Genomic DNA, 16,954 nt, shown 5'->3' on the forward strand with positions numbered 1-16,954 from the left:
ATGTGAGTAATTAGTAAATGCCACAGAGATTTAGTTACATATCTGCTTAAGTTGGACTTAGAATATTGAGCCACTTATGTCATAAAATGTTAAGCTCAACTGCTATCTTTACCTGTGTTATGTACAATCAAGAAATGAAGTTTTTTGTACATGAAGGAACAAAAAATTGCTTAAGTATAGAGTTATACTTTGGTTTATGACACAAACACAAGAATGGGACAGAAATGTATATTTAAATCTGGGTCCTATTCAAATAATTAAATATAGATCCACAGAAGGAAGAGGGCAAAAACTAACAATTCTATAGTTCTTGGAGCATTTTTATGCTGCCTACACTGTCAGGTTGGACATGTTATGTTCAATCCTGATTCAAAAGAAATGTTTGTGCTCTCTCGCTCTCCCTCCCTCAAAAATTCCTTTATTATTTAGTTTGGCAATGTAATTTCACATAGAAATACTTTCAAATGTTATGATGGAATTTCTCCTTAAAAAGGAGGAAGAAGATCTAGCTCACTAGCTCAGATGAAGATTTGCTCCTGAGTATCTGGGAGAACAACGGACCGTATGGGAACAGCCAAGAACAGAGCCAACTACTGGGTTTGAGTTAGGAATTTTCTTATGTATCAGCACCGTTTAAAGGAACAATGGACCAGTCACTTTTCCCCAACACTGACCTTTCTTCTTTCACTTAACCAAATCACTTCATACTGTTAGGAACCATGTTAACTCCTTCATTGTTGAGTGCATCTGGCCGGAGAGCATCAATTGAACCTACTAGAATAATAATAATACCAAGAAAAGTTATACACAAGACTAAAGACATCATCCCTATACTCTAGGACCTTCATATTATAAAAATAACATGTGCTTTTTAGTCTAATGGAATACCTTGTCCTCTGAAAATTAATTCTTTGCCTGTTGCTTCCTTTAAAATGCATGAGGGAAACCAGGGAGAAGTTTGCACACTCAATAGGAACTTATTATGGCCATAAAATTTGACTTTAACATCCAATTTCTTGTTACATTAAGGCTGGTTTTCTAAACCATTTACTGTTGACTAATGTTAGAAAGTGCATTTCTCCCTACCAAGACTTCTAAAGAACATCATCAAATTCTTTTATCATACCAGGGATTTTGGAGGTATGTAGTGGGGGGATCTGGTGTAAACCGAACATGTTTACTCCCACCTTTATGCATCTATAGCTGAAGAGACCAGGGGAGGTGCACAGTACTAGGGTTCCTGGCAAGATTTCTTCTAAAGACTTCAGGTGAACTTTTCAGTAATGTTTGACTTATGTCCTATATGTCACAAATAATTACTAAGGCAAATTTTATTGAACATTTGATTAAATTTTTAAAATCCACCTTGTTCTGTTGATTTCTTTTCCTTTTAGGTGAATTTTCCAAAGTTATTGAGATGTAATCTTTCTGCCTATTTAATCTGGCTAATTTTTCTTTTGTTTTACCATTTGCCTCTCTTGGCATATATTTCTTTTCATTGTCAGCTACCTTCATAGCTGTCAGGAACTTTGAGCTTTCAATTTGATTTTATCCAGATCATTCCACTTACTAACATATCCATTTGTGAGTTGCCTTCACCTTTATAAAGAGATGATACCTATCAAATGCTTTGGGGAATATGATTCCTCAATGTAGCAGTCACTTGTCCCTCCCCTCGCCCAAAAGGCAGTGGCTTGATTTTTCTTTTTACATTTCTATAATATCATTTGACAAATGAGCATCAGATTTATTCTTCTTTCTCACAACTAGGGTAATTTTTAAAATAACACCTTTTCCTCCAAGAATAAAATTGCAGGCAGATTTTTAAATTTTTGCATCATAATTGCTCATCCAGTATAGTGTAGAACAGGACTGCATGCTCCATAAATAAACCCCAGTAGGCAGCAGAACAGAAATCTGGGGGAGTGTGACTCATGAACAGTATGGATTTGGACCTCAAGTTTATAATTTTAGATTATATTTCCTCAGACATGCTACTTCTTATCAAGGTTAAATCTCATTTGCTATTTCCTGACCGTGTTTTGGCAGATAGCTGATAGTACTTTCGTTGATTTTTGGTTGATAGCTGTAAATGACTATTAAACTTTTTAAGAAAGTCCATTCCATGTTGTGAGTTCTGTCATCATGCAAAATAAAATTAACAGGCTTGCCCTTCCTTCACAAAGCATACGAAAGCTTGGATTCCCTGAAAGACTATGCTATACAAGCATAGAATATGGGCTGAGGCCCATTTGGGCAAAACAATCAGCTCTCTATCGGCCAACAATAAGCCTGAAGAATAGCACCAGGGGTCACTGTAAAGATAATTTTTAAACTGCCTTGCCTTGCATGCCAAATCAAGTACCATATAAGTGCCAAAATTAGTGCTCAAGTAGTGGAAAAGAGAAAAAGCAAATGATCCATTATTTGTTTGCTAAGCATAAAATATTTAGAATGAGGAAAATTATGTTTTCCAACAGTGTAAATGTCTATTTCTTAACATGCAACAAGAGGCACTGGAGAGCTGTTCTTGGTGTGAAAATCTGATGTATCCTTGAATATTAGATGAGTTGCTGATTGGGGTGGACTTCTTTTGTTTCTGTTTTTGTTTTTGTTTGGTTTCTTTTCTTTGTTTTATTTTATTCTTTGCCTCCATGTAACTTATCTCCTAACACCATACATTTTGTTTGCTTGTGCTGGTTTGGTAGGGTACTCTATGTTAGCCAACAAATGTTTTATTGCTTAAGCCACCTTCTAAGGAACATAACCTAGAATTGCTGTATACACCATTTAGACCAGTGCCTTTAATGTGACATTCCATGTATCTATTAACTGAATCATAACGCCAAACCATGTGTTTGTGGTGAATATGAAAGGAGGGACTCCAACGGATAAACTTTATCATTTGTTTTCAGAACACACAGCATGCTGACAGCTAAGGGCCATCTTACTCTGAAATCTTTGTCCCAGGATTTCATTTTTTAATTTGTTGTAGAGCCTTAAGTAAAGGGCTGGCCCAATAATTTGCCTAAATTTCCTTTCAGATTAAATGCAAAAGGAAAACTCAAGTCACTTCACCATCAGCAGAGGAAACCACTGGTGATCAGCTGCGGGAAGCGTTAGAGTGTAAAAGGAATTATTTTCCATATGTCAGAAAACAAGGTCCTTGTGGTCACTGCAGTACAACCACTTATAGAAATTGTTAACGTTTAAAGTGAAGTGAAGTATAAGTTCCTAGCAGTCTCGAGTCACTAGTTCAATAGGTTTGGGTGTGGTTGGAGCAACATGGGGAGTCTTGCATTCGGTCAGATGCAGTGACATGGTACCTGGGCTCCGTGCTGTTGAGAGCATTTCCAGCGAGGCCAGGCACAGCGCTGGGTATGCATGGAGATTGAAAGTTAAACGTGAGCTAGAAATGTTTATCAAACCGTTTACTTCTGAAAGTGGTGTTCACTGCTCAGGAAATACTGCAAATGTGGCTGCGAGGATCAATCCGGGATAAATCACTTCGTGTGAAAAATGATCTAGGAAGAAAAAAGAGAAAGAAGAGAAGAGAAGAGAAGAGAAGAGAAGAGAAGAGAAGAGAAGAGAAGAGAAGAGAAGAGAAGAGAAGAGAAGAGAAGAGAAGAGAAGAGAAGAGAAGAGAGAAGAGAGAAGGGAAGAGAAGGGAAGAGAAGGGAAGAGAAGAGGAGAAAAGAGGAGAAGGGGGCCGAGAGGTAGACCGGGAGAGTCTGGGATCGCGCGCGGGTCTGTGGCGACGTGGGAGCAATCACAAAACGATAGGCTATGAAATGACCTAATCCCGGTTCAGAGAGTTAAGCGAAATTCACCTCAGGTAGGAGGGTTCTCTTTGTTGATTTCGCTCTACGGGAGGGAGTCTGGCTTCTTTCTAAGACTGGTCTTTTCCCTGAAGTCTAGGACGCTGGCACTTTCGGGTGCCGTCTTGGAAAAGCCCGGAGACCCAGAGAGGCTGCTACTGTGCAGGCGCATCGGGTCGCTCTGCCTGGTGGCTCGCAATTCGATTTCAGGGCTTTTCCCCTCGGTATTACTTTTCTGACTACTTGAGAGGGAAAAAATCCCCAAAACTATAGAAGAAACTCGAGAAGAGACTGTGGGATGCAGAACCGCACACGTGGTCCTGCAAATTGGAGAGGAAGGTGGGGGAGGTGGGGAAGAGAGAAGTGAAACTAGAAATTATGGCACAGCTTTAGAATTCGAGAATTCCCCCTTATTCTTTTCCAATATATATTCTTTTTGGTTCTTCACAGCTGCACTTATCCAATAAAAGTGGAAGAGGGAAAATAATGGCCTGAACAGTGAGTGTCTACAGACATAAACCTACACGCGGCTGGGCGCTGGGGATTTTTGCGGGGAACCTCATGGAGAGATGCTGTTTCCCAAACTGTTTCTAGGCAGATTATTTCCCCCCCCAAGATCCCGAACAGTTCCTTTGTCCAAATCTAACATACAGAAACACATAGGCTCCCTCCAACAGGACATTCGAATTTCATTTTTTCAGAGACCTCTGAAGCCCTCAAGAATCAGGCATCTTTTCAGGGTATGTTTGGAGGAGCTAAAGAGGTAGTAGGCAGATACACATGAGACAGTGGTTCACTTCTGGAAGCTGTTTCTCTTCACATTGTACCTTCTACTTGCTGAAAGTCTATATTATTGGAAATACAATCAAAAGACAAACTTCTGTCAACACAGATGCATCATCTGATAAGTAAAATCAAACACACATTTTGGGGAGAAAGAAAAAGGAACTCCAAGTGCTACCGCTGATATCTCAATCAAGTCAAGAGCTAAGGAAAATTATTCCCTCCATAGGAACGTTCGGTTTTGTTTTTCTTTTCTAACATGTCTTGGATTAAACAAAACATGTTAACAGGATTGTAACAAAAACTCTGCATGATGTAAACATCTAAAGAAAGAAATTCTAGATTGATTATATTCTGGGACCACAAAGATTTTATTGCTAGATATCACTGAAGCGGTGAACTAAGGGCACGAACGCTGTCGGGCTCTAACGGGGGTCGGCTGGGGGTGGGGAAACTTTAGAGAACCTTCTCCCAACCATACACACACACACACATATACATACACACATATATATTTCACAAAATGTAAATGCAATGAGTTGAGCTGAATTTTATTTTTCCAGAATTAAACATGTATTTAGTAGGTTTCGAAGGCCAATTGCCAGTTCATGAACATATTGGAATAAGACACAAAAGCAAATGCCAAATGCCTGTGGTTTATGTAAACTACATCAAATCACGGGATTTTTCAAATATTTAGATGGAAAGTGGATGGCTATAACGTGATAGATAAAAATCGGTTGTTAGGGCTTGTGGTGGATTTTCATATGCTTATTAATTTTCCTAAGTTTTGAAATGTCTGCATCTACCAACACGTCTAATATTTTAAGCTTCTGAAACTGCATTAGGCATCATTTCCTTATTTCACTCCCCGGAAGTACTCAAGGAAAAGATAACCGAAGAGATACTTCCAAGTGAGGTGCGTTCTTGCTGCTTGACCTCAGAAAACAATGGGAAGCCTGCGGCTTGCTGCGCAAGGACGCTGGGTATGAGGCGCGGAGGCGAGGGGCATTCAACTGCTGTCCACCGTCCCACCTCTTTCGAAGCCTTGAATAACGCCTAGCCAGCACCATCCTTGGGGTGCAAGTAGGGAAAGGGAGAGCGCTCCTTCGGGTAGGGGAATTGGAGTGCCAGTGCATTTTAACACGTCCTGGTGAGAAGGGCGACCGGCAAAGCCCTCGGGGACTGTGGGGTCGTACGGAAGGTTGGGTGGGTCTGCACCGAGGCGTCGGCGTTGAGCGGGCGCCCGGGTGAGGGTCGCCTTTGTGGGAGGCTGCTCTGGCCTCCGGAGCGCCCGCTGCTGCCGCATCCCGGCCTGGGAAACCCGCTCCCTCCCCGGAGGCGCCTATTACCAGCAGCTGCTTCTGCTTAGCCTTGCGACGACCGGTTTGCCCCAACCCACAGCCTCTCCCCGGGCTGATCTCCTCCCGCCCCCTCCCTTCCCTTCCCCGCCTCCACACCAGCTCCGCAGCAGCGGCTGGGGCCGTGGGCGCTACTGTAGTGGAGTCGCACGCGCAGAGTCCGAGTTCCAGGATGGGGGTGGGGGGCTGTGGGAGGGAGCGCGCAAATGAGCCAGGAGGACCGAGAGGCTTTAAGCCCACCGAGGGAGGTTAGAGGAAGGCGCTGGGGCGGCGTGATTAGGGGGGCTCTGGCAGGAAGGGAGCGGGGCTGGGCTGGATGCAGACTGCTGCTCCTCCGCCAGCCTGGGTGCGCGAAAGAGGCGCCGGAGGCCTAGGTGGAGGAGGCAAGGGCCCGGGTGCTCCGTCCGCCACCTGTAGCGTCCTCGAGACCAAACAGGCGGCGAAGATGGAGGGGCTCGGCTGCCCTGGTGCGAGTGCCCCCGGGGGTTAGGGAGAACTTGCCCTAGCCAGCGCTGGGGTGCTCGTGGTGACCCCCGCGGCACAGCTCACCCGGGTGTCCCCCTCCGTCCTCGCACTCCACTTTCAGCGGGGACTATAAACTGACACCCGGGGAGCAGTAGCAGGCGCTCACAACGGTCTGATGGAAACTGGGGCATGAAAACGGATTGCTCAGGGCGGGGGCGCGATGGTGGGCTCGGGACACAAGGCCGGCCGGTGCAGGCCACCGGTCAAGCTGCTGATGGGGGCCTGGAATCGGTTTCTCCTCCGAGCGCCAGACGGAGAGTAGGACCCTGGGCCGCCCGAAGAATCTCCTGGTAAGGCTGGCCGGGCTTCTGGCCGTGGGCTCTAAAGGGGCCTACGCCGGCCGGCTGGCTGCAGAGGCCTGTTCTGACACTGAGGACGATGAGCCGTGTAATGCTACGCTTCTGAAAAGGAATCTTTCTCCTAGGTTTGCCGAGGTATTTCGGGAAACTAGCCTGTGGTGTTGAGATGACTTACATTCCCACACCTGACCACAGTTTTGTTTTGCCGGCTTAGCACGAGAAACAATAGCATCTTGCCTGCCTGGAAGTGACCGAAGCCAAGGGGCCTATCGGGTCCTTCTCTCCGCCCACCGCCAAGAGTAGGGGGCTCATCCGTCAGCGGAGCGCACACCCATTCGTGCCTGTGTCAGATGTGACAGCTGGAAGGGATCTCAGCGTCCTTGTAAGTCGTCCAACCCCGCAGCAGTTCTGCCGACGAAGAAACTGACATTCCGAGGGGTCAGGTGACCTGCCCGCGACGACAGGGCTTTGTGCTCAGCGTCTAGAATAGTGCCCAGTAGGGAGCGAGCCCTCAGTCAGCACGGATTCAATGGACGAACACCCAACCCGGCGGTCGCAGACTCAGGCCCGAACCCTGTAACTCAGCGGTACCACGTTCCAGGGCGGATTCCGCCCAGCCCTGCACGCCCCAAGGCCGGGACACAGCGTTTCCAAACACAGATGCCCTTTTTCTGACACATTCCATCGAAACAAACCCTTCACCCATCTGTACTGATGTCTTTCGTGGTCTCCAGACCCCCAACCCCATCTCGGTTTCCATCCCGCAGGTCTAGATTCTGCCCCGTGGTGTCCTGTCCTCAGTATCAGAAACTGCCGCAGGCAGAAAGTCACAGTGAGTGCACCCTCCCTCCTTAGTCGCCTCGCTCCGTTCTGCACACCCCGACTTTTTGGCGGCCTTTATCACGGCCGAGGTCCGTGGCAAGGCAGGGGGTGGCACTTTTCCAGGTCGCTTAAGGGAAGCTTTAGCATCTCTCGCTCAGCTTACCGCAGTGAACGCACAATCGAGATGGGAAAGGGCATGCACGCAGGGCAACCCATCTTGAAGAAAAGACGTGGGCCCGCTGTCCCCCACCCCCCGCCCCCACACACACTCCAGGACAATTTCCCTGAGCTGCAGCCTCGTAGAATTTCTTCGCCACTGCTCCTCTGGGGAAAGAGGGACCGGGTCCGGAGCAGGAGCGGCAGGCTCGGGGAGCAGCCAGCAGTGTGGTATCGGGTTCTTCCCACACTGCACTAAGCTGGCTCTGCGGGCCCCATCACAGGCGCCCAGCGCCCGCCTACTAAAGAAACACCTTTGCTAATGCATTTAGGAGCTTTGTTGGTCGGCGGGCCAGTGCCACCTGAAGACCAACAAAGCTTTTTTCTAGGTAAAGACGTCCTGCTCTGGAGGGCGGATTCGGTTTTCAGGAGGTGGAGAGACATTGGGGCATTTTTGAAACTTAGATCAGCAACTTATAGAACACACTGACAGAAGCAGTTTGTGAAACGGGACACTCGTCGTGGGGGTGCCTGCAGGGAAGGCCAACTCTCATCCCTAACCTGAGGCTTGGCACAGAAGGGCAGTGGTCGCTGAATGAATATGTGACCACCTGGCAATAATACCGGTCATGTTCTTCCCTCTGCTGAGCCCCTGGCAGCTACCATCGTCCCAGTTTCCAAGATGATGTGGCGCCCAAGCAAGTAATTTCAATTTTATTATTATCAGACTAGAGAATACATGCAAGACAGAGATAGGGTCTGACATTAGGATTCCCTCAAACACTGTTGTCAATATTTTCTGAGACATGTTGTGATCAGAGAAACACAAATGCATGTTTACATTCACAATGATAAAGTCACCTACAGTTTGTTGTCAACGGAAGGAAGCTGGCCTCTTTAGATGAAAAATGACTGGGAGAGATGCTCCCAGATCTCCTCACCAATAGTGAACCTGGGCAGCACGTAGTTTGAAGCAGTAAAACTATTTCACGAGGCAAATATTCTAAAATATCCCCTGTTCTCTTGTTGTATCTGTGTGTCCATACAGGGACTCCACACCTTTCCATTTTCTTATAGTAGCACAAGTTCCAGAAGATATTACAAATCATTAAGGGAAGAACAAAAATGAATAATGGCATTTGAAGACGAGTTGCAGACACGTGCAAATCTCTCGTTTTCCTGAAGTTAAGCCTTGCTTTCCCTTTCTGCTGCAGTTTAACCCTGCCAGAATATTTATAGGTAATCTTAAAGTCTTGGCCCCACATCTCTCAACAAAGAGATTTTGTTTTGCCTCCACCACATAAAACTAGAGGCAAGACATTTTGCAAAGTGGGGTTTTCACTTTCACCTGTTACTGCCACACACTTTGTCTTCCCAGCATACTTCGTGGTACACTTTAAGCAGAGGTTGTCAATATGTGAGTTGAAGAAATATAAAGAAAAATCTCCCCTTTGGCAGCCAATCTGTGGAGTCTGCGGGGATGCACAGGGCTGTTAGTTCCTCCAAGCTCCATCTGTGGAATGATGAAACTCAGCCATTACTGAAGATTATGAGGTTAAATTAATTAGGTTCTTCCATTAGACTGCAGTCTTCTGGAGATGCTTGCCATTTTCCCTTTAAATGTCATTATTTCTAGATCTAGTCAGCGGCTGATGCAATTAAAGAGAAGATAATGTAAATTTAACAGTACAAATAACACTTTCTTTCATGTATGTTGAAAAATGCAGAACAAGAAGGACCAGCCAAATTGTACCTGTCTACCATAAACAACCAATGTAATTCGTACTTTAAAATGATGAAATAAAACCAGCCAGTATGCACTTGGATTCTTGAGTGAATTCTTGAATCAATACTTTTGTTTCATGTTTTCATGTTCTCAGTAATGTTAACGTATCCAGTTACAAACTCTTGCCAGTAAGAAAGAAAATATGTCCTGCTGTGCACTCTTCTAAACACTTATAAAGAATCTTGCTTTCTTTCATTTGGAATTATGATTCTGATTGTCTGGTGAATCTTTGCAATCTCCATTGGATAGTGAGTAGGCACATTTAATTCCCTGCACTAATCACCTGAGTTGAAAACTCGGGTCACATTAGCAGACCCAATAACATCTCTGATCTTGTACAAAAAGGCACACAGAGGCACAAAAGTAACATTAATTATGACATCTATTCTGCCACTGCAGAAACAGATCAGAAAGACTGGTAGGCTAATGAGCTATATAGCAAGTATTAAAAACAGATGTATTCCTGTTGCCTTACAGAGTAAGAATGTATTAATAGGTGATAAACTGCACATTCCTCATAAAAATAAATGCAATATAGTATTTTTTTTTATTTTTTCAGCCTGTCAAGGATTATTTTATTAGTTTTATAGTTAATAAAAACTTAGGTAATTAAACATCCAATATTTCTAGGACCAACACTTAGATCATAAATAGAAGCCTTTTTGTCCACAAACAGTGTTTTCTTTGCCTGAGGTATTTTCACCTCTTCTGTTTCCTACAAAATGGCTAAACACTTTTTATCGTAAACGAGGGACACTGAAAGATACAATTCAGCTTATTAATGTCACGGCTCCTTTGTGTTGGAAATCTGGTACCTCTGTCGGCATTCTAAAGTATTTGTGCACTTTCCTTGACAGACTAGTGGGCGTTGCCATCTGGGTTACGAAACTCGTTTTCAATTCGGAGATTCCTGAAACGATGTGATGTGGCCCCCACTCCTCCTCCACCTAGTGGTGCCTGTGTTTGGACGGGGGTCACACTGGCACATTGACTGCAGTCAGGGATGCTTAGGTGCCAAAGAATGAATGCACGTGTCCTGGTAGTGGTAGGCTGGGGCACCTGTAAACAGTGACAGATACAGGATCCTGAACCATTGCCCTAAATGCCTGTGAAGACTTCTTTAGGTGGTATCCTTGGTCCAGAAACCTAAAAGCAGAAATGTATTTCGAACTGGGAACATCTTTGGTTTAGGGCATGGTAATGAGTTGGGGATAGGAAATGACAGAAAAGTCTAGAGATTGAGACTCACTAAAGTATCTAATAAACACAGTATTATCAGCTAGCCCAAGGAATGTCACCAGCAAGCAGAGAACCATGCCTTCTACCCCATTCTTCTTTTCACAATCTCTCTTATGCCATGTTCCCAAACCAACGTTGTTCTTTATTCTCAGAAAGGAGGACCTAGATTTTGGAGCTTGGGAAACTTTATCCTTCCAGACCTACTGGAGACATAAAAGTTAACTAAGAGGTAGTCAGATATTAGAGAGAGAGGAAGGGAGGAAGGGAGGAGAGGGGAGGAAAAGGAGGGAAAGGAGAAGGGAGGAGAAAGACATTTTAAAGGACTGTGCCCTTCCCCTAGCTCCCTCTCTCTCACCCCCTACTCTCTCTTTTTAGTGAAGGGAGGGGGGAACCATAAAATTCTCTGTAGCACACACTATAAATTGCATTTTGCTGAAAGTTTTAATACTTAAATTTAAAGTCAAAGGACATTTTTTTTACCACTTTAGCCCTTGCTATTCATCTGGGACAAAATCCAGGTGGCAAATGTAATGTAATTCGGTCAAATTTTCCAGCACAGCCTTGAAAGAAGCAGGTACTTCTAAATGCAAATCAAAATTCATTTTTGTTGACATAAAAGGCAATTAGCATTCGTTAAAATATTCGTTAGTTCAGAACTTCAAAGGGGAGATTCAGTGGATATTCAGAGGAGGAAATAAAATGGATGAATCCACTGTTAGTCAAGTTCTTCAGGACACCTCTGGACAATCTCAAGTAAAGTTGGCTGGGAGAGCAATTGTGGATGCTTTTGTGTTGTGAAATCTGTTTAACAAAGGAACTAACCCAGCACTTCTGGAAAGACAAGGAAAAATGTAGATCTGACACTTGAAGGAATTCAACAGTTTGAATTAGCCTGAAATGAGATGACTCATTCAAAGAAAAGTTCTGATTCTTTTCTTACTTGTAACCTGTTAGGAAACACTTTTAATAATTGCATTAACTCTTTCTGATTCAAACATATTTTTCATACTTTATCAAAATAATCTATTATCTGAATACATTTTTAAAGAACTTCTACAGACTGCACAAGGAATGCACCTTGTTTTTAAAAACAAAAATGAGCCTAGTATAGTTCATACTTTCTTTTTTTTTTTCACAAGAGATGTGATGAAACCAAGCCTCAGAACATTTTTTTAATGTTGATAGAGCAGGCTTGAAAAAACTTGTCATATAAATCAAACTGTTCTGGGGGCAAACCCATGTTGTTTTTAAACCACAGAGTGGGTCAGTGGGTGTGGTTATGCACATGGTTGAATGGTGAATGTATAGATTAAAATACATTTTGCCACACTAGTTTCCAGAGGATTGTTTTGGCCTGGTGTTCTAAACCATGAGCCAAAACTTTGGTCAGTATTTTGACAACAGAGCCAGGAAAAACAAAAAAGGCTTAGCCTGTGAAAAAGAAATGAAGATGTAGTGAAGGAAAACAGTAGTCCCTCTGCCACTGCCTTACTCAATCCATATGTGGGCTTAAACACAGGAAATACCCACCATTCACCGCAATCAAGCCAGAGGCTTGTGCATCAGAAAGTGCCTTGTGGAACTAATTGGACTCTATTAAGATTGTCATTGACATGGGAAAGCATTTTGAAATTTTAAATCAGAACATGCAATGTACATAGAAAAAGATAACAGTCACATTGTTGACTCAGGACTACAAATATAGGCATAACACACATCTGGGCATGAAAGATTTGAGTGCTTTTTTTCAGCAATGTGCGGTGTTCGTTATCATTCAGGAGCATGTTTGTCTTCCTTCACTTTATATGTTTGCTTTTAATCTTCGATCTTTCCAGAATGGGCAGATTTCACTAAGTATGTTCTGGCACCACCTCACAAGCAGAGAAAAATTGAAGCATTGCCAATTTAAAGCGATAATCAACAGAGTTCAGGGTACTTGCCATAACAGCAAGGTTACAGGGGGAAAAAAGGCATAGTTTGAAATAGGAATTTATAAGGAACTTTTTCACTCATGATATTGAACAAAACACATATATGGTAAGTATTCATGATCACATATCATGAATACTAACTTTGCCAACAAATCTTTGGGAAAAAGCTTATAGAGCATTTTCATTACAGATGTTTTTAAAAATGACCCCCAAATGGCATGCATTGGAAACTCTGTCCTCTCTTGATTTTCTTGCAGCCCATCACATTTCTCTGAGGATCTACAGAGAAGTGTGTGTGCTTAGCTCTGACAATGGTCTCAGTGTCATGGTTGTCAGTCATATTTATAGATAGGGTGAACTTGTTGCTAATTTTTTGGGTCTAAAATCTGTATTTGCTTTGCCTTTTCATATTTATTTATTTATTTATTTATTTATTTATTTTCCTCACCCAAGGGTATGTTTTATTGATTTTAGAGAGAGAGAAACATCAGTTGGGTGCCTCCCATATGTGCCCAGACCAGGGACCTATCCTGCAGCCTAGGTATGTGTCCTGACAGGGAATTGAACCCATGAACTTTTGGTCCATGGGATGATGTTCAACCGACTGAGTCACACCAGCCAGGGCTCGTTTGTCTTTTTTAAAACATTATTTCTCACCACAATGAGATACATGCTATATTTTGTCTACCTGAAATTTTTGGAAGGTACTACATGGTGTAGTCATTTGATTTGAGATTTCTTTTCTATGAAGGGTGACAGTAGCCACAGCCACAACCCATTTCAGAAGATAGTTGATGATAAGTATAGACAAGATGATCACTCACCAAATTTTCCTATTCCATGTTTACTGCTATTTTCTAACAGTAAGCTTCTTTATTTTGTTAGTTTGAATATGTCTTCTTTGCCATGGATCACTTCTAGTACAGTTCAGCATCTCTCCAATTTCAAAAACAAAATGATTGCAACTAAGGAGGATATGTAATTTGTGTTCGTGAAACTTAGATTTACCATGAAGATATTGCCAAAGGAAAGAGAGACCTGCACAAACAACAAATCATTGGAAGGCTTTGATTTGTGTGTGTGTGTATGTATGTGTTTAAATAACTTTATAATCCTAGTATCATCAAAAGTTGAAATCTGATCACCTGATTGCCAGGTTTTTTATATGAATTCTCAAATCTAATTTCAAATCTTCATATGAATGAACTGAATCCTCACACTAGTCCTCTGGAGTAGGTGTATTTATTATTCCCAATTTTAGGAGGAAACTGGGTCATAGAGAAGTAACCTGTGGAAAGTCACACAGCTAGAGATCAGAGTACTCTCCTCCGTGGGAGTGAAAAGGACAAAGTACACAGAGGGAGAATGGAGGAACATTATATGTCTTTTAAAAGTAAAATAATTTCAAGGGTGGATGAGATTAAGGAGGTAGGCTGGTACAGGAGAAAGAGCTTTGCTTTGAACTCAATCAAGGCTACAGTCTAAGTTTCTCTGTCTGCAAAATGGAGGGAGTACAAACTCATAGGTTTTTGAACACCATGGGTTAGTAGCCTGGTTTAAGTAAGGCAAAGGCTCTGAAGTCAGCTGAGTCTGAACAGGATGTTGTGAGCTTTAGTAAAGAATTTAATCTGTTTCTCCTGCATTTCCTCTTTTGCAAAGTGGTTGTGAAGACGACAACCTCACAACATTGTCCTGAGAATTAAGTTGGATACCCTATTGGACATTAAGACCTAATAGAATTCTTGGCATTAGAGTAGGTACCCAAGGAGTGCCACTATAATTACTGCCATAATTTTAGAAGGAGCAAAATAAGATCAATATAACCTTTCTAATCTAAAAAAAGTCAAATAATAAATTTCTATTTTCCACATGACAGAAGCCTGAATTCTACCCTTCTTGTTTTTTTTTTTTCCCTTCACTGTAATTTTGCATTTGAACTTCAGGTTTTTTTAATCTATAAAATAGGTATGTTTAGACTCTTAACCCCTTAGTGGTAAATTTTAAAGGTATCATTAGAACATTTTTACATGGAATGGAATTTCCCAAAACTGCATCTCTATGGTACTGCACATAAAAATTATTAATGAACTGACATTTAGTGGGACATGAGCAATCATTTTGTTAGGCCAAATTCTTAACCCCAGAAACCCAGGGGGTAATTTTGCTTCAGTGGTTTGAATAGGATGATAATTTATCCAAACAGATTTAATTTTAAATAGTAATTTCAGGACATGTTTTTGTTTTAGAACCAATTGTGTGCGTGCATATATATATTAGATATATAATTTTCATGCAACTTACTACGCCAGGGGGGAAAAACAAGTGAAAGAAAATACAAAATAATATTTCCAGACTTAAAGGAAAGACTGTCATTAGGGAATGTTGTGGGTGACAGTTACACTGTAAGTCACTAAGAAAAGATCAAGGCACTTAGGACAGTGCCTCTGTGTTCTTTATATCCTGACCTTTGTTATGGCAGACTTGAAGTGATCTTGACTCAAAATCACCCCTGAGGGTACAATGAAATTTGCTCGTTAAACTATTTTAGTGTTTTTTCTGGATATCATGCATAACATGCTGCTGTCTCTCTGTGGTGGAACCAAAAGCTAATAGCTTTTACTGATTCTGCAGATAAATATCATATGTCACCACTTATTAAGAATCTGTTTTAAAACTCAAGTTCCCATTAATCAATGTTGTCGTTGTTTTCAAATAATTAATGCAAAAAATAACATAAAACATACAAACCAGTTAGTTATGAACATTTTTATGGATTAAAAATAATATAATTTCATAAATTAATATTTGGCTCCTGTATATATATTTTTTGCTCCTTTTGAAATATAGCCCTGAGTTCTGTCCTAAGCTCATTTACCCATAAGTAACCTGAATGTATTTTATTTTTCAAACCAGGACACTTTACAGAGATTTGCCCAAGAGCAATAGGGATTGCCCTGGGAATGAAGGGAGGAAAAGTCTCCCTATCTATAAGCATAGGTTTAATCAACCTAAGGATTTAATTCTGTGGTTGTGGCATAAGTTGGTGGTTTCATGAAAAAACACCATAATTTTTATCAATTAGTACACATATTGATACCAGAGTATATTGAAAACAAATGTGCAAGGATCTTTAAAACCTAATAATTTTTCAAAGTAGCTAGTGAGCTGTTAGAAATTCATATTATTTTATAAATCATGGGGATGTAATATACAGCACAGGGAATATAGTCAATAATATCATAACTACATATGGTGACAGATGGGTACTAGGCTTATTGTGGTGATCACTTTGTAAGGTACATAAATGTCTAATCACTATGCTGTACACCTGAAACTAATAAAATATTGTATGCCTACTATAATTAAAATACAAATAAAAAATGAATATAGACAAGAAATTCATAATATTCTATACTATTTGCTGTTCCTTGGATCAGGTTACATAAATGTTTTTTTTTTCTTATTAAATAGTCTTAGTTTGGAGGACAGCCCTACACAGTTAAAAAAATGTAAAAGTTATGGAAAATAAACCTCTATTTTTTGTATTCTATTTCTGGATTTTAAAACATTATTTTACACTTGCAAGCTATTCAGTAAATATATGTTGAATAAATGAAAAAACAAAGCAAGATATTTCTGGTTAATCTGAGGCTGTCTGAATAACTTAGACCTAATCAACAAATGAAAATTTTTGTTCCAAATTTCTATGTAAAAAGAAGACCACATTCTACATCTTTTTGGAAGGCAGACACATATAAATATGATATTATTTACTAAAAAATAAAGCCACTATGGACATATTACTGAGAGAAATCAAACAAATCATTCCAAAGAGACAGAAATGCCATTTCTTCACCAAAATTAGCAACTTTGTTGTTTTAACTTGAAGCGAGTGATATTTATGACTAGCACGTTCCTTTAAATGCCTTAGAAATATTGAGTATCTACTAATGTCCTCTTTTCTTTCACCAATAAGACAGTTATTTAGCAGTAACACTTTTCTCATATTTAGACATTATTTGATGTTAGAAACTAGTTGGATTTTCCAAAAATAAGAATTTTTGGTATTTTTTTTGTTTAAAGATTTTATTTATTTATTTTTAGAGAGAGGCAAAGGGAGAGAGAAAGAGAGGAAGAGAAACATCAATGTGTAATTACCTCTTGAGTGCCCCTCACTGGGGACCTGGCCTGCAACCCAGGCATGTGCCCTGACTGGGAATTCAACTAGTGACTC

Source organism: Phyllostomus hastatus, unplaced genomic scaffold, assembly GCF_019186645.2.
Source record: "Phyllostomus hastatus isolate PE091 unplaced genomic scaffold, TTU_PhHast_1.1 phas_scaffold_21, whole genome shotgun sequence".
Taxonomy (NCBI): domain Eukaryota; kingdom Metazoa; phylum Chordata; class Mammalia; order Chiroptera; family Phyllostomidae; genus Phyllostomus; species Phyllostomus hastatus.